This window comes from Bos mutus, chromosome 4 (assembly GCF_027580195.1).
Source record: "Bos mutus isolate GX-2022 chromosome 4, NWIPB_WYAK_1.1, whole genome shotgun sequence".
NCBI classification, from domain to species: Eukaryota; Metazoa; Chordata; class Mammalia; order Artiodactyla; family Bovidae; genus Bos; species Bos mutus.
The window spans coordinates 114,584,093-114,608,345 of NC_091620.1; the positions used below are offsets into that span (position 1 = coordinate 114,584,093).

The following is a 24,253-nucleotide window of genomic DNA, read 5'->3' on the forward strand; positions in this document are numbered from 1 at the left end:
AAGTTCTTCGTTATTGCCCTGTTGAAGCCTAACTTGGAGGATTTTGAGTTAGTATCATACTGTTTTGATTTATTTAGTTTCATAGTTTAGTTTGAAATCAGGAAGCATGATACCACCAACTTTCTTCCAATTACTTAAGATTACTTTGGCTACTCGGGCTCTATACAAATATTGCAATTGTTTGTTCCAGAATTACACTGAGTCCATATATTGCTTTGAGTGGTGTGGATACTTTAACAATATTTACTCTTCTAATCCATGAGTGTGGTATATCTTTCTATTTGTGTCATCTTAAATTTCTTTCATTAGTGTCTTAGTTTTCAGAGTACGTTTTTTTTTTTTTTCTTCTTGAATAATTGAACTGTGTTTCTTAAAATTTCTTTCTGGTAGTTTATTATTAGTGTATAGATATGCAACATATTTTTGTGTACACTAAATGTATATTCTGCAACTTTACTGCATTGATTTATTACCTATGTTAATTTTTGGTGAAGCTACTAGTGTTTTCTATGTATCGCTTTTGTGTCTGCACTGTGCCAATTTTCGATCTTAATTACTAATTTGAATGTCCTATTTTATTTTTTTAATTTTTTGTCTAATTGCCATGAAGAGAACTTCAATACAATGGTGAATAAAAGTGGCAAAAATAAAAGGCATCCTTGTCTTGTCTTTGATCTTAGAGAAAAGCTTTCAACTTCATACCATTTAATATGATGTTAGTTGAGAATTTGGCATATTTGGTTTTTGTTATATTGAGGCTTTTATGATATTCATTTTGTTTCTTCTTTATCCACCTCATTGAGTGTTTTTATTGTAAATGGAGGTTGAATTTCGTTAGATATTTTTTTTTTTTGCATCTGTTAAGATGATCATATGATTTTATCCTCCATTGGTATATTATGTGGACTGATTTGCAAATATTAAACAATCCTTTTATTTCTGTAATAAATTCAATTTGATTATGGGTCTTTTTACTATATTGTTAAATTTAGTTTCCTAATATCCAGTTGAGCCACTTCAAATCCTGAAAGATGATCTCTGAAAGTGCTGCACTCAATATACCACAAAATTTGGAAAATTCAGAAATGGCCACAGGACTGGAAAAGGTCAGTTTTCATTCCAACCCAAAGAAAGGCAATGCCAAAGAATGCTCAAACTATAGCACAATTGCACTCATCTCACATGCTAGTAAAGTAATGCTCAAAATTCTCCAAGCCAGGCTTCAGCAATATGTGAACTGGGAACTTCCAGATGTTCAAGCAGGATTTAGAAAAGGCAGAGGAACCAGAGATCAAATTGTCAACATCTGCTGGATCATGGAAAAAGCAAGAGAGTTCCAGAAAAACATCTATTTCTGCTTTATTGACTATGCCAAAGCCTTTGACTGTGTGGGTCACAATAAACTGCGGACAATTCTTCAAGAGATGGGAATACCAGACCACCTGACGTGCCTCTTGACAAACCTATACACAGGTCAGGAACAACAGTTAGAACTGGACATGGAACAACAGACTGGTTCCAAATAGGAAAAGGAATACATTAAGGCTGTATATTGTCACCCTGCTTATTTAACTTATATGCAGAGTACATCATGAGAAACGCTGGGCTGGAAGAAGCACAAGCTGGAATCAAGATTGCTGAGAGAAATATCAATAACTTTATATATGCAGATGACACCACCCTTATGGCAGAAAGTGAAGAGGAACTCAAAAGCCTCTTGATGAAAGTGAAAGAGGAGAGTGAAAAAGTTGGCTTAAAGCTCAACATTCAGAAAACTAAGATCATGGCATCTGGTCCCATGACTTCATGGGAAATAGATGGGGAAACAGTGGAAATAGTGTCAGACTTTTTTGAGGCTCCAAAATCACTGCAGATGGTGACTGTAGCCTTGAAATTAAAAGACACTTACTCCTGGGAAGGAAAGTTATGACCAACCTAGATAGCATATTCAAAAGCAGAGACATTACTTTGACAACAAAGGTCCATCTAGTCAAGGCTATGGTTTTTCCTGTGGTCATGTATGGATGTGAGAGTTGGACTGTGAAGAAAGCTGAGCCCCAAAGAATTGATGCTTTTGAACTGTGGTGTTGGAGAAGACTCTTGAGAGTCTCTTGGACTGCAAGGAGATCCAACCAGTCCATTCTAAAGGAGATCAGTCTTGGGTGTTCTTTGGAAGGAATGATGCTAAAGCTGAAACTCCAGTACTTTGGCCACCTCATGTGAAGAGTTGACTCTTTGGAAAAGACTCTGATGCTGGGAGGGATTGGGGGCATGAGGAGAAGGGGACGAAGAGGATGAGATGGCTGGATGGCATTACTGACTCGATGGAAGTGAGTTTGAGTGAACTCCAGGAGATGGTGATGGACAGGGAGGCCTGGTGTGCTGTGATTCATGGGGTGGCAGAGAGTCAGACACGACTGAGAGACTGAACTGAACTGAACTGAATATTTTGTTGAGAATTTTTTGCGTCTATATTCATCTGGGTTATTGGACTGCAATTTCCTTTTTTTTTTTTTTAAGTATCTTTCTATAATTTTGTAATCAGGATAATATTGGCTTGAGTATGAATTTGTAGGCCTTACTTACTTCTCTTAATTTTTGAAGTAGCTTGAGAAGGATAGATATTTTCATAAGATTTTTTTGTAAACATGTGGTAGAATTCACCTATGAAGCTATTTGGTTCTGTGCTTTTATTTGTTGGGACTTTTTAGATTATTGATTCAATTTCACTACTAGTGTATTTTATCCTGTTCATATTATCTATTTCTTCCTGATTCATTCTTGAAATATTGTACCTTTCTAGGAATTTATCCATTTCTTCTAGATTGTTTAATTTGTTGGTATGCAATTATTCATAGTATCTTCTTAGTATCCTTTATATTTCTGTTTTCTCAGTTACAATTGCTCTTCTTTCATTTTTGATTTCACTTATTTAAGGCTTTTTCTCTGTGTTTTTTTTTTTTTTTTTTTTAAGCATGTGGCTAAAGCTTTACCAGTTATGTATCTCTTTCAAGCAACCAGCTCTTCATTTCATTGAATTTTTCTACTGTAATTTCAGCTTCTATTTCATTTATTTCCACTCTTATCTTTGTTATTTATTTCCTTCTACTAATTTTGAGCTTTATTTGTTCTTATATTTCTAATTCCTTTAGGTATAAGTTTAGACTATTTATCTGAAAAATTTTGTTTATTTGTTTTCTGAAGTATGCTTGTATTCCTGTACTCTTTCCTCCTAAAATTGGTTTTGCTGGCTCACACAGATTTTAGAATGTTGTGCTTCTGTTTTCATTTGCCTTCAGTTATTTATTGATATCATTTTTTATTTCTTCAGTGACTCATTGGTTGTTTAATATTATGTTGTTTATCTTCCCCATATTTGTAATTCCCCTCCCCAGTTTTCTTTTTTTTTTTCACACATGAACAAAACTCTCATTTATTTTCAAATACTTGGGCAGAGCTGATTTCAGAGTTTAGAAATGCACCAGAATCATGAAATAATGATCCCTTCTTAAAGGGCTTAAAAACTCAAGAAACATTACCATCTTTCAAAAGAGTTGTAGAAAATGATGAAAACCAAGTAACAGAGAAACGGCAATCAGAGAAAATAACATGAGAAAGCATGCAAGTGCATGATACACAGTCAGAGGGGGAAAAATGTATCCTTCTGGAACCATGGCTATTATCAACACAGAGGCAAGGCACTGTCCTACAAGGTTAATTTGGTTACAGAGAAATAAGAGCAAGTATTAGAGGATAAATGTAAGCCAAATCCTTATGTGGAAGGGAGGAAAAGAAGACAAAATGTGGGGAAATTCTGTGGCCAGAGCTAGTTATAATTAGTTGGTCTGCAAAGAGATCCAAGAAAAATGCCCTAATTTTTGAAGAGTTAGATATTGCACATTCAAAAAACAAACAAACAAACAAAAGAACAGTTAGAAAATTATTTTAAATTTAATTGTTTAATGCCTCTTTGACTAGTGTTTGGAGGATCATTATCTATAACTGATGTATTTTTCACCCTCTCATCTTTTTGTTTGCAAACCACTTAAGTCTTATTTCCTCTGTTGAAAAATTTTCTCCTTGACACATTATCAAAATGCACCCTATGCTGTAATCACATAGGACAATATTGGAAAGACTGAATATCTAAATGATTTGGGAAAGATATTTTTCCTTTCTGTTTTGAGATTACTTCTAACAGTCTCTAAAGACATCATTAAAGCTGCCTGAAGCATTTCTTCTTCATTCATAGAATCACCTAGATCACTGATAAGTGCTCCTGAACTTGTGCTCAGTTTTTCACATAGATGTGTAAGCTGTCCTGGTGGATCTTGCTGCTGCTGCTACTTTTCAAAGTAGGCTTCTCATCTCTTCCATAGCTCTTCTAAAGTAAGATGTGAAACTGATGTCTGTGAAATACCTTGCCATGTATTACTGGAAATACCTTGCATACTTTGCTGAATAGCCCTGCAGAGATCTGTTTTTTTCAACTTCCACATCAATTTCCTGGAGACTTAGTGCCAGAGCCTTTTGCAAATCTGCTCATCTTTGTCTAACATTCAGTTCAGTTCAGTTCAGTCACTTAGTCATGTCTGACTCTTTGAGACCCCATGAATTGCAGCAAGCCAGGCCACCTTGTCCATCACCAACTCCCGGAGTTCAACAAACTCATGTCCCAATGAGTTGGTGATGCCATCCAGCCATCTCATCCTCTGTAGTCCCCTTCTCCTTCTGCCCCCAATCCCTCCCAGCATCAGAGTCTTTTCCAATGAGTCAACTCTTCACATGAGGTGGCCAAAGTACTGGAGTTTCAGCTTTAGCATCATTCCTTCCAAAGAACACCCAGGTCTGATCTCCTTTAGAAAGGACTGGTTGGATCTCCTTGCAGTCCAAGAGACTCTCAAGAGTCTTCTCCAACACCACAGTTCAAAAGCATCAATTCTTTGGGGCTCAGCTTTCTTCACAGTCCAACTCTCACATCCATACATGACCACAGGAAAAACCGTAGCCTTGACTAGATGGACCTTTGTTGTCAAAGTAATGTCTCTGTTTTTGAATATGCTATCTAGGTTGGTCATAATTTTCCTTCCCAGGAGTAAGCGTCTTTTAATTTCATGGCTGCAGTCACCATCTGCAGTGATTTTGGAGCCCAGAAAAATAAAGTCTGACACTGTTTCCATTATTTCCCCATCTATTTCCCATGAAGTGATGAGACCAGATGCCATGATCTTCGTTTTCTGAATTTAAGCTTTAAGCCAACTTTTTCACTCTCCTCTTTCACTTTCATCAAGAGGCTTTTTAGTTCCTCTTCACTTTCTGCCATAAGGGTGGTGTCATCTGCACATCTGAGATTATTGATATTTCTCCCAACAATCTCGATTCCAGCTTGTGCTTCTTCCAGCCCAGCATTTCTCATGATGTACTCTGCATATAAGTTAAATAAGCAGGGTGACAATATATAGCCTTGACGTACTCCTTTTCCTATTTGGAATCAGTCTGTTGCTCCATGTTCAGTTCTAACTGTTGCTTCCTGACCTGCATATACGTTTCTCAAGAGGCAGGTCAGGTGATCTGGTATTCCCATCTCTTGAAGAATTGTCCACGGTTTATTGTGATCCACACAGTCAAAGGCTTTGGCATAGTCAATAAAGCAGAAATAGATGTTTTTCTGAAACTCTTGCTTTTTCCATGATCCATCGGATGTTGGCAATTTGATCTCTGGTTCCTCTGCCTTTTCTAAAACCAGCTTGAACATCTGGAAGTTCATGGTTCATGTATTGCTGAAGCCTGGCTTGGAGAATTTTGAGCATTACTTTACCAGCATGTGAGATGAGTGCAATTGTGCAATAGTTTGAACATTCTTTGGCATTGCCTTTCTTTGGGATTGGAATGAAAACTGACCTTTTCCAGTCCTGTGGCCACTGCTGAGTTTTCCAAATTTGCTGGCATATTGAGTGCAGCACTTTCACAGCATCATCTTACAGGATTTGAAATAGCTCAACTGAAATTCCATCACCTCCAGTAGCTTTGTTCATAGTGATGCTTTCTAAGGCCCTCTTGGCTTCACCTTCCAGGATGTCTGGCTCTAAATGAGTGATCACATCATCCTGATTATCTTGGTCATGAAGATTTTTTTGTACAGTTCTTCTCTGTATTCTTGCCACCTTTTCTTAATATCTTCTGCTTCTGTTAGGTCCGTACCATTTCTGTCCTTTATTCAGCCCATATTTGCATGAAATGTTCCTTTGGTAGCTCTAATTTTCTTGGAGAGATCTCTAGTCTTTCCCATTCTGTTGTTTTCCTCTATTTCTTTGCATTGATCACTGAGCAAGGCTTTCTTATCTCTTCTTGCTATTCTTTGGAACTCTGCATTCAGATGTTTATATCTTTCCTTTTCTCCTTTGCTTTTTGCTTCTCTTCTTTTCACAGCTATTTGTAAGGCCTCCCCAGACAGCCATTTTGCTTTTTTTGCATTTCTTTTCCATGGGGATGGTCTTGATCCCTGTCTCCTGTACAATGTCACGAACCTCCGTCCATAGTTTATCAGGCACTCTATCTATCAGATCTAATCCCTTAAATCTATTTCTCATTACTGACCCATAATTTATTCTAAGACATGTTCTAGATCTGTTTTCTGTATTCTCTGTTCTTTGAGTCGTGCTAATTCTTCTCCAGTAAGTTTTGGTCGATACATTTGTTGGACTCTGATCATCTGTAGGAGTTGGTCACTATCTGGCAGATCATCCTTAACAACAAATATAGAATCACCTTCCTGTTATAACTGAGCAAGAAAAATGCAAGAAAAATGATCTTAATTCTGGACCTGTCAAGAGAGACTTCAAGTTGAACCACTGTTTCCTAATTTTCTAACTATAAACCAGTGTTCTTTATAATTGTATATAAGTGATTTTTCATTTTGGGGATTGATCCAGAGCCTCTGACACTCTGGATTGCTAAAGAGGATTAGTTCTAAGCCCTGAACTTTCAAGGCATTGCTTATAACTTGAATAGAGAAAAAAGCCCTGTGGTCCGTATTTCCAGAAGGCTGCTGCAAAAATGTGTTATAATCTTCACTAGCACTTCTGCTTCTGCCATTTCTCATTGCCTCTTACTCATCTAGCTGGTGTGCAACCGAAGATAATTCCCCAGGCCTGAAGTATTCTTCTTGCGATAGGTTATTCAGGCAAAGTTGAGCACAAAGTGAGCCTTTTTTTGTGTGTGTGAAAGATGGACTGCATCTTTATTAGTCTCCAGTTTTTTTCTTGTAATTGATGTCTAATTTCATGTGATTGTGGTCAGAAAAGATGTTTGATATAACTTCAATCTTAAATTTATAAGATGCGTTTTTTGGCCTAGCATTTGATCCATCCTGCAGAATGCTTCATGTGTACTGAATGTGTATTCTGCTGCTCTTAGATGAAATGTCCTATGTATATGGATTAAATCAGTCTGCTTTTATGTGTCATTTAAAGCCAGTGTTCCTTGTTGATTTTGTTTCCATGATCTAACCATTGATGTAAGTAGGATGTTAAATTCCCCTGCTATTATTGTATTACTCTCAATTACTTCCTTTATATTTGTTAATACTTGCTCTATGTATTAGGAGCTCCTATGTTTGGTGCATAATTATTTACAATGTTATAACCTCTTGTTTGGGTGTTACTTTTATCATTATGCAATATCCTTTTTTTTGTATTTTTTTACAGCCTTTGTTGTAAAGTCTATTTTGTTGGAACTGAGTATCCCTACCCCAAATTTCCTTTCCATCTCTTCCCTTTCAATCTACATGGGTATTTAGTTTTGAACAGAGTCATTTGTAGAATGCATATATAGTTTTTATTTTTTTAATCCATTCAGTCTTGTTATGTCTTTTGATCAAAGCATTTAATTCATGGGCTTCCCAGGTAGTTCAACTGGCAAAGAAATCTGCCTGCAATGCAGGAGATCCGGTTCAATTCCTGAATTGGGAAGTTCCCCTGGAGAAGGGATAGGCTACCCACTCCAGCATTCTTGGGCTTCCTTGGTGGCTCAGATGGTAAAGAATATGCTTGCAATGTAGGGGACCTGGATTGGGAAGATCCTCTGGAGGAGGGGAGGGCAACCCACTCCAGCAGTCTTGACTGGAGAATCCCCACGGACAGAGGAACCTGGTGGGCTATTCACCTTTGCTTGAATAACCTGTTGCAAGAATATTTGTGTAGCCCAAAGAGGTGGACATGACTGAGTGACTAAACACACATACCTTTAAAGCTATTACTGCTGTGTATGGACTTATTTTCACTTTATTTTTTTTTTCTGAATTTTGTTATTCTCTGTTACTTTCTTCTCTTCTTCTCTTCCTTGGTGATACGATGACTTTCTTGGTGTTGTATTTATATTTCTTTTTCTTTATTTGTTACATTTATTGTGGATTTTCATTTTGTAGCTCACATGAGGTTTTTGTTTAACAATCTATGTATAAGTCTATTTTAATTTGATGACTGTTTAAGATGGAGTGGATTCCAAAATCACTACATTTTTATGCCAACCTCATGTTTTTTCCTTAATTAAGTTCAGTGAGATTTTTGTGACTATGACTTTGCTTATCTCCTTTTCATTTAGTTCTTTGTTTGAGTTTTTATATTGTTCTGTCTTGTTTGTTTGGAAGATGTTTGCCTTTTTATTTTGTCTCTCTGTATTTCTTTCTATGTATTAGGTATATTTGTTAGATTATCATGAGGCTTGATTATGTCATGACTATTGTGGCTGCACTGGAGAGCAAAGCTGGCTCCTGTACAATTGGCTGTGAGGCTCAACCATAAGTTTTATGGGCTTGCTGCTGTGTGGATCTGGCCTCCCAGAAGGTGAGCTGCTTCTGGGGGGATTGGTGGCATGAGCAAGCAATACCCTCCACCCAGCTGGTGGAGGGTCAGAGGTGCTTTGGAAATGCCAGCCATTGGGTGGGTGAATTGAGTGGGGCTAGTCCTCAAGGGAATGACAGTGTGGTGTGCACAGTGTTAGTTAAGTTGATGGAAAGTGACATAAAAGTTGCCAATCAGACTGAGCTAACTAGGTAGAAGGAGAATTTAAAAAAATGTACCTGTGAGCACTTCTATCCCTGGAGGAATTTCTATCAGATTCTGCCCCTATGGAACCCACCCTAAAATTAATCAGTGAGTCTCCTCCTATGATCCAGGTGTTTTTCAAGCTCTTGCCTTTGTGCTGGGATTTGAAGCGAGTTCTTTGTGGGAGCCTTTTAAGAGAGGAGTCTTGGTTTCCCACAGCCGCTTTTCCAGATGTAAGTTCTGATTGTTTTCAAAGTCAAATATTACCGACGCCTGTCTCCTCTTCTGGGGAGCCTGATTGGGACTTGGGCCCTTTCTTTTTCAAGGGTCCTCCACATTTAGAATATTCCCCCAATTGTGAGTCTCTGCTTTGGAGGTATGGCTTCTATTGCACCACATCTCTGCCCCTCCTCCCCATCCCCATGGCCTTTTATTTATATTCTTAGTTGTAGAAAATCTGTTCTGCTGGTCTTCAGCTCCTTCTCAGAGGTGGCTGTTCTTCTATATGTTCTAGTTTTGGTGTTCACTGGGAAGGGGTGAGCTCAGAGTCTTCCCACTTTGCATGGGCTGATTACTCTAAAAATTGCTCTACAACTCTAAAGTTCTTAAATTCTGAGTTTAATAATGCAAAAGATGGGATAATCTTATAGCTTAACTGGGGCAACTCTCTGCTTTTTTCCTGGTAGGCCTGAAAGTCTGGTACTGACACTTGTCCAGGATAAGAATGAGATGTGCTAGCTGGTGAATTATAATGTGCTGCTTAGAGTTTGAAATTTCCCTGGAGGCACTCAAGGTTAGTGTCTCTACATTTTTCAGAAATGTATTGATTGGGGGTTTATATCTGTGTACACCAGGTTATTCAGCCTGAATTTGCTGCAGGACCAGTGGGATATATAGATCTCACTGGGAACTTTTGCCTGGGGCTTCCTGAAGGCAAGTTTCTTCATGCACATTTTTTTTTCCTATTCTGAAGTTGAAGCTTGATTTTGGTGACCAACCACTCCAGGTATCTGTACTCAAGATTTTCCTAGAATGTGATCTTTTAAATGCTAATACTAGGAAAGTGCCAGGAATAGTAGGTTGATTAATGCAAGGTAAATTCTGTGCATCTGAGAAAGGACCCAGGAGTGAGGAGGATGTTTATAATTCTCTTAGGTACCCAATGCCTGACTGGGTAATTTTTGTCTGTATTCTTTATCTTTACTTAAACTTTACATGAGCTCACCCTATGAAGCCTTGTGAGTCCTTGCAATGATCCTACTCTATGAAATAGATGAAGCATTATAAGATTTTAAAAGCAGTGCTCTGATTGGGTAGGCACTGATAAGTAAGAATTTTGGTTTTTAGACTGTGAAGGCTAATTAAACTATGAAGAAAGATTATTTGCCATTTTCCAAGAACCCTGTTAGTGATAAAATTTGGGACAACACTGTAGGTCTGTGACCTAAGAATTAAATGTGAGGGGCATGAACATGACTTGATGTGACAGCTTCCCCAGATACTCAGATCTGAAATTTGATCATGGGACATACATTTATCCAAAGAAAATTTTCCATTAGTTAAAATAGGAAAGCTATTCAAGAAAAGAATATTTTTACCCTAGGCCTCATTTCAGCTGCACACTTTACTTACAGTGTTATGACTATAATAATAGGCTACTGGTTTTATCATCACATAGGATTTTAATATTACTTTATCAAAGTTCATTTTAATCTTTTTATTTTACAACAGCCCTATGAGATAAATGAAGACATTTCCTCTGTTTTGCAATGAGGAAATAGACTTACAGGGACATGGATGGGACTATATTTCAAGATTCAGTTGCTTACTGGTCTTCTCATAAATCCACTGAGTCTTATGTGTAAGAGATATTGTTGTGTATCTTACTATGTGCTTTCAAGTCTTTGTCTCAGTGGATCTTGATACAAACTCTATAACTTGGAATGAAAAGGAAGGAAGTAAATTAATATTCTTAGCTTCTCCACTATGTGTCAGGTCAATTTTTTTTTTTTTTTGTAAATTGATATTTTTAGCTCCTTTGCTATGTATCAGGTTTATTTTTTAATTTTTCTTGTATTTTCTTTTCTGAAAATAATTAATGGGCTTCCCGGTGGCTCTCTGATAAAGAATTTGCCTGCCAATGCAGGAGACATGGGTTTGATCTCTGGGTCAGGAAGATCCCCCGGAGAAGGAAATAGCAACCCATGCCAGTATTCTTGCCTGGGAAATCTCATGGATGGAGGAGCCTGGTAGGATACTGTCCATGGGGTTGCAGAGTCGGACATGACTGAGTGACTGAGTATCTTACTTTAACATCAGAAATTTGATGTGAATATGGAAATATCATCCAAATCTTATGCATCTAGTTGAAGACTTGTTAGGAAGTAGTTTTCTCTCATGGCATTTCTATTTTTGGGACAATGGGGCTTTATTTGTTCAAAATTCACCTTCTTCAATTGTCTCCCTTTAATCCATAAATTAACTTCAACTCAGCAAATTTACTATGTATAAATTCTAAATTCCAGTACATAAAATAATTTTCAAAACTTGAAAACACTCTCTTCTGTTCTTTAACTCTTCTCTTCTACAAGCTATATATTCAAGTTCCTTTGACAGTGCCACATAGGACTCAGTTACAAGGCTATTTCCCATTGCAAAAAAGCTCTCCTCTGGATCCAGTTCAGTGAGTCAATGTCCCTCCTGCTATAGGTCACACAATCCTGTGTGTGGTCTTCTTGACATGTTCTGGGATATAATGAGACAATCTGCTATCTGAACCTTCTTTGTCTGCAGTTTGGGAAATTATCTGAACTGGACTGTCAAATACCTGATTAGTCACTGTTTACAATCTTGTGATGTTGGTTGAAGTCAGGGACACCAATGTCAATTCAAAGTTTTATATAGATGGATATTATATATATATATATTGGAGAAGGCAATGGCACCCTACCCAGTACTCTTGCCTGGAAAATCCATGGATGGAGGAGCCTGGTAGGCTGCAGTCCATGGGGTCACTAAGAGTTGGGCACGACCAAGTGACTTCACTTTCTCTTTTCGCTTTACTGCATTGGAGACGGAAATGGCAACCCACTCCAGTGTTCTTGTCTGGAGGATCCCAGGGACAGGGAAACCTCGTGGGCTGCCTTCTATGGGGTCACACAGAGTCGGACATGACTGAAGTGACTTAGCAGCAGTAGCAGCATATATATGTGTGTGTGTGTATATAATATACATATGTGTGTGTATTATATTATATGTGTGTATAATATATATAATTATAATATATAAATATTATAAATAATATAAATATACACATATTTATATATAAATTATAAGTATAATTATATTTATAATGTATATATATGTATGTTTCCTTATGTGTGCTTCCCTTGTGGCTAAGCTGGTAAAGAATTTGCCTGCAATGTGGGAGACCTGGGTTTGATCCCTGGGTTGGGAAGATCCCCTGGAGGAGGGCAGGACAACCCATTCCAGTATTCTGTCCTGGAGAATTCCATGGGCTGTATAGTCCATGGGGTTGCAAAGAGTCGGACACGACTGAGCGACTTTCACTTTCTTTTCACTTTTCTTATATGTTAGTTGTTCAGTCATGTCCGATTATTTGCAACTCCATGGACTTGCAACCACCAGTCTCCTCTGTCCATGGAATTCTCCTGGCAAGAATGCTGAAGTGGGTTGCCATTTCCTTCTTCAGGGGATCTTCCCAACCCCACTAAGCCACATGTATAAACAGATATAGATATAATGATGGATGGATATAGATACAGAGATGATAGCTAGATGGCTAGATACTGTTGAACAAATCTGGGACATTATTTCACATCCAATTTCCATCTTGACTTTCCTTTTAGTTCTCTATCTGTGAAAGACCAAACTTCCAGGAGAAAATGATGCTAAGCTTTATCTTCTGTTATAAAATGTGGAATAGTGGTAGTTCAATAGACCTTTTACTGACAAATTAAGAAAAATAATTTAAGAATTATAAAATCAATCAGAATTATAAAAGTGAAATGTCTTCATGAAATGTATGTGTTATACAACATTTAACACTGAATTCTGCTTTAGCATAAAAGCACAGCTGAACTTAAAGGTCACAGCAAAAACCAGCTGGATTTATAGTACACATATTGTGAATAAACTGTTCATAGTATTTCACAATTATCTTTATATACTCAAGGAGATGAAAAATTTTCAGTCATTATACTAAGAAAAGTTGTAGCTTACTACATTTATATCTGTACATCATTAATTGTACATAATTATGTCTATCTACTTATCTATTTATATATTTACCTATCTTTTAACTGATGGTCATTGTGAATTATTTTTTCCATTTTTATTGTTGGAAAGATTAGAGGCAAACCTGATATTAGAATCATCAAACGTGTAAGTGAAGATGTTCAATTTTATTTAGACATGTTCAATTTTATTCATGGCTTTATGCAATATCCACATCCTCGTTTTCCTATTTTCATTTGACTAATGTTTCAATAAAGCTGAGTGACTGTATTTCGACAGCCATGTTGGAATAGAGGATTTCGATACTCCATCCAGTTCTTTCTGTTCTGGGAGCTGTGCTCTTCCATCTTCTGCATTCTTAACTTCTAATTGATGGAGTCCACCACCATCAGAGAGCCAGCCTTTGTCAACTGGTTCTGTTGATTCCCAAATACTCAGAATGTCAGTGTACCTGAAATCCCACACCTGCTGGGCTTCTTTCTCTTCTCCGCTCGTTTCTTCAATGCCTTCTGAGGATATGTCCTCAATAACTAGCTTGCCCGTGTGTCCTTAACTCAAGCTGTGCTTCTGGAGACATAAAACAAAGGTATTATTTCCAGTATTATATACAAATTATATGATATATAGCCTTTATGTCAAATATAACAGTTTCAGTTTTTTTTTTTAAATTTATGTATCTCAATTGAAGGATAATAGCTTTACAAAATCCACTGGTTTCTGCCATACAGCAACGTGAATCAGCCATAGATACACATATGTACCCTCCCTCCAGCTTCCTACCCTAGTCCATCCCTCTAAATTGTCACAGGGCACTGGTCTGAGCAAATTATCACTGGCTATCTATTTTACATATGGTAACGTACGTGTATCCATGCTGCTCTCTCCCTTCGTCCCACCCTCTCCTTCCCCACTGTGTTCACAAGTCTGTTTTCCATGTCTTCATCTCTATTGCTACTCTGCAAATAGGTTCATCAGTATCATCGTTCTAGATTCCATGTTTATGCATTAATATACAATATTTGTTTTTCTTATTCTGACCTACTTTATTTTGTATAATAGGCTCCAGGTTTATCCACCTCATTAGAATGGACTCAAGTGCATTCCTTTTTATGGCTGAATAATATTCCATTGCGTGCATCTACTTCAATTTCTTTATCTCCAAAACATACAAGCAGCTCATGCAACTCAGTACCAGAAAAACAAACAACCCAATCAAAAGTTGGGCAGAAGACCTAAGCAGACATTTCTCCAAAGAAGACATACAGGTGGCTAATAAACATATGAAAAAATTCTCAACATTGCTCATTATTAGAAAAATGCAAACTGAAACTATGAGGTATCACCTTACACCAGTCAGAATGGCCATCAATTAAAATGTCTACAAACAATAAATGCTGGAAAGAGTGTGGAGAAAAGGGAACCCTCTTGTACTATTGGTGGGAATGCAAATTAATACTGCCACTATGGAGAGCAGTATGGAAATTCCTTCAAAAACTAATAATAAACTACCATATGACCCAGCAATCCCAGTACTGGGAATATACCCTGAGGAAACCATAATTGAAGAAGAAGCATGTGCCCCAATGCTCATTATAGCACTGTTTACAATAGCTAGGGCATGGAAACATCCTAATGTCCCTCAGCAGATGATTATTTTATTTTTAGTAGTTGGTAATACCTGCATTCATTGGTAAGAATGGGAAGGAAAGTGATATCCTGGGAAGGACATAAAAAGAATTGAGAGGGTCACTTCTCTGACTGTAACTTCTTAGATTGTTGACATTTGGAGCTCTATTAATGTTTCATATTTTGTGCACACACACACACACACACAGCTGTGTATTTCACTTTCAATAAAGATGGGGAAACAGGTCTAATCTGAAATAGAAACAAATATACTTAATGCTTTTAAAAATTAATACCATTGCAAAAGTGGGTGGAGACACAAGAACAAACTCAAGTAATATTTGCAGAGTACTTTGACTCTATACCCTCAAGCTAAAGCAAACGAGCAGAAAAATGGTAATAACTGCTGGTTATTTTTTCTTGCAGATATATAGGTTAGCTATTCTGAAGTGCCTTTTTGTACACTCTAGGACTGAACAAATAAATAAACATACTGTGGCTAATGGGAACTAGGTTTCTCACTGTCAGATATGAAAATTATAAATATAAAGTGAATCCTGCAACATTATGTTGAAATCAAAGGCACAGATATGAAATTATAGTTTTATATAGATGGAATACTAGATAATATATATTTACATGTTTATATATACACAGAGGGCTTCCCTGGTGGCTCAGATGTTAAAGCGTCTGCCTGCAATGTGGAGACTGCATATAATTATATTTAGATATAATTACATACATCAATAGTTGTATGTGTATAACTACTCAGTCTCACTGTAGATATATAGGTGAAGAGATATATACATATTGAGTATAACTACCTATATCTGTATGTTATGTATCTAATTATATTCTCTCTCTATCAAGATATGTGATCTATCTATCTATCAGCTCTGTTCTTTGAGAAAGGCTAGGGAATGATACCATAGTAATAATTAGGAAATCTATTGCACATATTCACTAGAAAGAACTGAAAGAACCAGGGTTCCTTGGAGAAAAGGCTGGGGCCATGGCTGAGCCAGAGAAATGACAAATGAACCTGCAACATCTCTGTGCCAAAACGTAAGGAGTTGCTTAAGGACAAGACACACACACGCACACACACACACACACACATGTACATACACACACACAGATACCAGAGCTGGATTTAAGAGACTCCCATCAGATTATCCTGAGACAATCTGCATGCCAAAATAAATTATACTGATTGATTATTACCTGTGAAATAAAATAAGAATCCACAAATTTATATTTGCATAAGTAAATGGTAGGGAGCTTTTTCTTACAGTAAAATGCCAACTAATATTTATAGAAAGGATAGAATTAGGAAACTATAACATGGTAACCATTGCAGTAATAATTGTTTTATGCAAGGCACATGAGTAGATGCTAAAATTAGAGAGAGAGTGTTTGATGAATAATGGCACTTTTACATGTTATCAGAGTATCTATGTTATTTAGTCATTAAACCGTGTCCAACACTTTTGTAATCCCATGGACTGTAGCCTGCCAGGCTCTTGTCCATGGGATTATCCAGGCAAGAATACTGGAGTGGATTGCCTTCCTTCTTCCAGAGTATCTACACATAGATACTTATTGATTATAAAAGGAAAATAGAGTTTTATATTGGAGAAATATGGCAGACATGAATTTAATCAAGTGGTTGATAAAAATCTGTATTGAAACAAATTGATATTCTGTGACTTCTGATATGAGGCAATGAAAAGATCATCATACAATTTCTAGGGTATTTCTGACAAACATGAATAAAATCTATTCAACGGTGAGGAAAAAGAAGACAAATTAAAATTGATGGGCATTTTAGAAATTAGTTTTCCTGTACTTATCAAAATCTTCAAGTCACTAAAGAAAGTAAAATTTAACACAATTCCAGATTAAAGAAAATAAGACCATAATAACTCAATGTAACTCAAAATCTGAAAGTTTATTTCTCTAAAGAAAATTTTTGAAATACTTTTTAAAATTTCTATATCAATGTTAGTTTTCTTTTTAAATTTTGCTGTGATTATGTGAGAATATCCTTGTTGATTGAAGAACAGTATCTCTGTCACTTATTTTCAAAGTATATGCAGATGCATAATGTTTATATCTATCTTGCCATGGAAGGACATAAAGCTGAATCAACTATAGGAAAATGTTAGCATTTGAAGAATCTTTGTGAAGAGCATACTGAAATTCTTTATTCTAGCTTTCTAATTTCTATATATGAAATTATGTACAATGAAAAAATTGCATAATCTATTACTATACATAGTTGGTTTTCCAAAATTTTCCAGTTTATTGTACCTTAACACCATCATTATTTATTATTATTAATCAACAGAAGTTTTCTCTATGATTTTTGAATAATTTCCAGATTACTTAGAAATTCTTCTCAACCTCATGATAAGTAATTACTGAGTTTCATACAGAAGAGCGTAGTGAGCTACTGTCCATGGTGTTGCAAGGAGTTGGACACGACTGAGCACACACAGCACATATTTATCATTCTCCATCAAAATCAAGACATCTTGGCTGTAAGATACACAATTACTGTGTGCACTCCTATGAAATAAAACTATGACATGCTATTCATTGTAATGCATCACTCTTTTAGTGATACTAAAATGTTGACATATATATATATATATATATATATATTAGAATTGACAAAGTGCATTATTTCCTTAATTATTTAGGAACATTCAACTTTGCAATTAACCTAAAATGTATTTCAGCATATGTTATTACAGATTAATCTGTCTTCTTTATTATCCAATTATATATATTTTCTAATATCTTCTGCTTTTTCATTTACTGAATCTGCCTTTTCATAGAGAAATGTAAACTATTAATCTTAATTGACTCAAATATTAATCTTACCTTTGCCAATTTGTATCATGATTTATGTTTTAATATCTATTTTTCAGTTCAGTTCAGTTCAGTCACTCAGTCGTGTCCGACTCTTTGCGACCCCGTGGACTGCAGCACACCAGGCCTCCCTGTCCATCACCAACTCCTGGAGGTTACTCAAACTCGTTTCCATTAAGTTGGTGATGCCATCCAGCCATCTCATCCTCTGTCATCCCCGTCTCCTCTCACCTTTAATCTTTCCCGGCATCAGGGTCTTTTCAAATGAGTCAGTTATTTGCGTCAGGTGGCCAAAGTATTGGAGTTTCAGCTTCAGAATCAGTCCTTCCAATGAATATGCAGGAGTGATCTCCTTTAGAATGGACTGGTTGGATCTCCTTGCAGTCCAAGGGACTCTCGAGTCTTCTCCAACACCACAGTTCAAAAGCATCAATTCTTCAGCATTCAGCTCTCTTTATAGTCCAACTCTCACATCCATACATGACTACTGAAAAAACCATAGCTTTGACTAGATGGACCTTTGTTAGCAAAGTAATGTCTCTGCTTTTGAATATGCTGTCTTGTTTGGTCATAACTTCTCTTCCGAGGAACAAGTGTTTTTAATTTCATGGCTATAGTCACCATCTGCAGTGATTTTGGAGCCCCCCAAAATAAAGTCTGTCACGGTTTCCACTGTTTCCTCATCTCTTTGCCATGAAGTGATGGGACTAGATGCCATGATCTTAGTTTTCTGAATGTTGAGCTTTAAGCCAACTTTTTCACCCTCCTCTTTCACTTTCATCTGGAGGTCTTTAGTTGTTCTTCACTTTCTGCCATAAGGGTGGTGTCATTTGCATATCTGACGTTATGGATATTTCTCCCGGCAACCTTGATCCCAGCTTGTGCTTAATCCAGCCCAGGGTTTCTCATGATGTACTCTGCATATAAGTTAAGTGAGTAGGGTGAGAATATGCAGCCTTGACATACTCCTTTTCCTATTTGGAACCAGTCTGTTGTTCCATGTCCAGTTCTAACTGTTGCTTCCTGACCTGCATACAGATTTCCCAAGAGGCAGGTCAGGTGGTGTGATATTTCCATCTCTTTCAGAATTTTCCACAGTTTGTGGTGATTCACACAGTCAAAGGATTTGGCATAGTCAATAAAGCAGAAATAGATATTTTTCTGGAACTCTCTTGCTTTTTCAATGATCCAACGTATGTTGACAATTAGATCTCTGGTTATTCTGCCTTTTCTAAAACCAGTTTGAACATCTGGAAGTTCACATTTCAAATACTGTTGAAGCCTGGCTTACAGAATTTTGAGCATTACTTTACTAGTGTGTGAAATGAGTGCATTTGTGCAGTAGTTTGAGCATTCTTTGACATTGCCTTTATTTGGGCAATATCTATTTTTGACCTTTTTGCTGTATTTATTATTGTCCTTATTTCTATATAATTTTTGGACTTTAGAAAGGTTATGTTGTATATTGTCTTTAATTGTAATTGTTCTCTCTCTTTTTTTAAAAATAAAACTAACATAATGCATGTTTGATATGGACTTCTGATTACCATCTACTCCTCTCTCTAAGAGTGATCAGAGGCACACTTGGATCTCCAATCATCTTTCCATTTATCTACTAAGTTAGTGTAATTGGATGGGATATTGAACCCTTCTGGAAAATTTTTGCTTTACTACTTCCTTTATTCATCCTTCCAAGCAATTTCCTGAAAACGATGGCCAATTCTTCTAAACTATTGATCCAAGAAGAGAAATCTTCTTTATCAGTATTACAAATTTACCTCATTATCATAGTAAGCCAAGGAAGGAAGGGGACCAGTTAAGTCCTGGGGATGCAACTTAGTCTCCAAGTCTCCTTGTTTTTGAAGCCAGATTCCTTACTCATGGGTTTCTACACATATATAAAATATTAAGAAATAAAACTATCATTAATAACAGCAATAGAAAATGACACCAACATGAAAATAATGCTAATAATAAAGACTGAGTCATCATCACCACCTCTCATATGAAATAGATTCATGTGGCTCACACACTGGTTTCAATGTTCTTAATGAGTTAGTAGACAAGGTCTGCTACTGATGAAGCAAAGGCAAGCGTTGGGTATGGGGAGCTTAATGAAGTTTTGTAAAGGCTGTAGGAAGACAAAATGAATGTGATCAGGAGTGGGTGAGTGAACTACAGAATTATATGAAGTTTGCAGCATTCAACTAAGAATACAGTAGACATTCAACTAACATTCAGTTAAGGATGTATCAAACCACATCTTTAAGGTAAAGTTGTTTCAGTTCCCTTCAGTCCATGTTCAGTTGCATAAAAGGCAACCTTTTTTTTTTTCCTTATGTATCAGAAATCCTTTCTACAATGTGTGACTACATCCTTGAATACTTCAAAATGGAAGGAAATTAACTTGGTTCTTACAAAAACCATTTCAGGGTTAAATAGTTCTTATTTTCAAACCTCATATTTTGAGGAAATTATTCATTTAATATTATTTCAATTAAATAATTTTTAAATGAATATTTGAAATACAGTTGATTTACCATGCTATGTTATTTGCTGGTGTACAGCAAAATTATTCATATATATAAGAATATAGGGTTTCCCTGGTGGCTAAGATGGTGGAGAATCTGCCCACAATGTTGGAAACCCCAGGTCCAGTCCCTGGGTCAGGAAGATCCCTGGAAAGGAAATGGTAACCCATTCCGGCATTCTTACCTAGAGAATCCCATGGACAGTGTAGATTGGCAGGTTACAATCTGTGAGGTGGCAAAGAGATGGAAATGACTGACTAACAAACACTTCACTTTTCTATATAAGAATATATATATATGTATATGTATATATATATATATATATATATATACTTTTCCATTCTGATTTATCACAGGATATTGAATATAGTTCTCTATGCTATACAGTAGGAGCTTGTTGTTTATCCATCCAAATATAATAGTTTGTATATGCTAACTTCAAACTCCTCCTCCAACCTGTCCTTACACGCCCTTGTTGGCAGCCACAAGTCTGTTGTGTTTGAGTTTGTTTCTATTTCATAGATATCATCTATCACTTATGTGTGGAATCTAAAATATGACAAAAATGACTTATCTACAAAACTATTCACGTAAAAATTGTATCTATTGCTTCTGGATCTACTCCCTTGGACCTTTTAGTTATTTCTTGATTAGCTTTATGTCGGCCTCTTTCAATAAGCAGATGTTGTTTACTTGTGACCCCATCTCATCACTTCTGTGGGGTGGGCAGAATCAGCTCTAGTTTAGGACACACACTTTGTCCTTGAAGGGACCATAGGCTCTGTTTGTGGCTCTTCTTCCTTCACAAAGTATTCAAGTATAGGGTTTATTGTGAGAAGTATCTAAATGTATTTATCATTGTTTCTCATCTTTCCCAGTCAGTTTCTTTAATATTTATTACATCCTTTCTTGACACAAAATGCTCAAACTAAGCTTAAAAGATAATTTTAAAATAGAGGAAAATTTATTTTTTTAATAAACCTTAGTAGCAAGCAAAAAAAAGAGTAGGACTAATGGTTCTAGGCAGGCTTACTGCCTGTAGCTATTTCTTCAATTCTCAGATGTGTATTTTTAAAATTAATGGAATCATAAAGTGAACTGATGTCTTGAGAGGCAAAGGAAAAAATAGTTGCTATTGGCTAACATCCGCAAGAACTTTCTTCTGTTTTGTTTGCTTGCCATAGTTTGCTTGCCATTACCCAGGCTTGGTAAGAGACAGTAACATACAGAGGAAGCACAGGGCATAAACAACACGCAGTGTAAACCAGTGCAAGGCCTGTGTAGAAACTGTTTACAGTAAACCTGCTACAAGCCCGACAGAACAGAAACAGTTTAAATTCACAGTACATTTTAGTTAACGTCGTTATACAGAGTCATTTAATAAAGAATTATAGCTCCAAGGTATAGTGTTAGTCTATACTATTTAGTTATAATTTACTTGCAAGTAATATAGAGCCTCCAGTGTATTTGCAAGATCAAGAGGATATATGGCACTAAGAGATACACATCCAGAGAGCCATAAAAGAAAGCTATTTGTACCTGAAGTTGAGAGATTTAGAACATAAGCTACATTTACAGACATTTTTACCTTTCATTGGGGCTGAACATTACCATAATTAACTGTGCAGACCTGAAAGAAACAGAACATTGAAGTAGTCCCTGCAAAGAAAATCTGGAGAAAAGTGGCACGGAACCTAAATAATAAAAGATTCTACTCTTTGTCTCCATACAGTAGTTTACCTATTCCCATCAATTCACTGCCTAAAGAAGAGACTTGGGAATATTATTAATCTCTTTTTTTCTTCACTGAGTAAAATAGAAACTCAATGCCTTCAACCCAGCTTTCCTGATCCATCATGACTGGATGCTGACTTAAACTTTCAAGCCATCATTCCAGCCTTTTTGCCTGCTATTTGCCTCCACTAAGTTGACTCCATAGCCCAACTTAACCACTCAGCACCCAGCTCGTCCTTCCTCCTGGACTAATCGCAAATGTCCAGAAAAAATGACACCCAATATGCAAAAGAAAATCTCCATATTTTGCAATATTTTTGTTATTAGTACTAACTTTATTTGGATTGAATGAAAATTCAAATACATTAAACATATCAGAAGCTTTAGCATATTCTTTGATAGGCTCTCTGTTTTATGTGGTTTTACAGCTACATTTAAGCATGTAAGGAATTTTCTCTCTCCCTACATGCATGCACAAACACACACACCTGCATATTTAAATTGAAATATCTCAATGTTCTTTATTAGACAGAACTTTAAATTCCATATGCAAAATGAAATACTAGGAAGCCATTAAAGATGACAGTGCGGCAATATTTTGAAATATGTTTTTCTGGGATAAATTCACTTAAATTATAAAATTATTCATCTCTGGTTATAGTTTTCAAGACACTTTATTTTAGAGGAATCCTATCTTTTCATTGTAATGCTGCTGCTGCTAAGTCACTTCAGTCGTGTCCCGACTCTGTGCGACCCCATAGACGGCAGCCCACCAGGCTCCCCTGTCCCTGGGATTCTCCAGGCAAGAACACTGGAGTGGGTTGCCATTTCCTTCTCAATGCATGAAAGTGAAAAGTGAAAGGAAAGTTGCTCAGTCGTGTCTGACTCTTAGCGACCCCATGGACTGCAGCCTACCAGGCTCCTCCGTCCATGGGATTTTCCAGGCAAGAGTACTGGAGTGGGGTGCTATTGCCTTCTCCACTCATTGTAATAAAAATGACAATTCATAATTAATATTAAAAGTATGTGATTATTGTTTACAATATAGATTATACACACACAGAAATGAGTTAAATATAAACAACTATGGCCAGGGTTTATTAATTTCTCTTGTCTTCTGTTCTGGTTTTGTTGTTTTATTGATTTAGAACTCTTTCCCCCAATCTTATGGATATAGTTTTTTCTTAGAAGGAAGACACCCAATGTGATTTAAGGTTTCTGTACCATCTCCAGGATTCCAGGTGGGATCATGAATCAAGCCTAAACAATTCTGGCTCCATGGATTGCTGGGACTCCAGTAGCTTTCAGTCTTGCATGGAGAAATAAACTTACTTATTGGGTCAGTTAGAGATACACAGAGACCCAAAATGGAGAAAGGTAAGGACATGTTGTCTCAGTTCAGTTCAGTTCAATTCAGTAGCTCAGTCATGTCTGACTCTTTGCGACCCCATGAATCGCAGCACACCAGGCCTCCCTGTCCCTCACCAACTCCCGGAGTTCACTCAGACTCATGTACATTGAGTCAGTGATGCCATCCAACCATCTCATCCTCTGTTGTCCTCTTCTCCTCCTGCCCCCAATCCCTCCCAGCATCAGAGTCTTTTCCAAAGAGTCAACTCTTTGCATGAGGTGGTCAAAGTACTGGAGTTTCAGCTTTAGCATCATTCCTTCCAAAGAAATCCCAGGGCTGATCTCCTTCAGAATGGACTGGTTGGATCTCCTTGCAGTCAAAGGGACTCTCAAGAGTCTTCTCCAACAGCAGAGTTCAAAAGCATCAATTCTTTGGCGCTCAGCCTTCTTCACAGTCCAACTCTCACATCCATACATGACCACAGGAAAAACCAGAGCCTTGACTAGACAAAACTTTGTTGTCAAAATAATGTCTCTGCTTTTGAATATGCTGTCTAAGTTGGTCATAACTTTCCTTCCAAGGAGTAAGCGTCTTTTAATTTCATGGCTGAGGTCACCATCTGCAGTGATTTTGGAGCCCAGAAAAATAAAGTCTGACACTGTTTCCCCATCCATTTCCCATGAAGTGATGGGACCGGATGCCATGATCTTCGTTTTCTGAATGTTGAGCTTTAGGCCAACTTTTTCACTCTCCACTTTCGCTTTCATCAGGAGGCTCTTTAGTTCCTCTTCACTTTCTGCCATAAGGGTGGTGTCATCTGCATATCTGAAATT

At 36.9% G+C, this 24,253-nt stretch overlaps 1 pseudogene; it reads right to left on the reverse strand.

Annotated features, from left to right (window-relative positions):
- Positions 1-6,604: 6,604 nt before the first annotated feature.
- Positions 6,605-24,253, reverse strand: part of LOC102285128 (ataxin-3-like) — a 189,346-nt pseudogene continuing 171,697 nt past the window's right edge.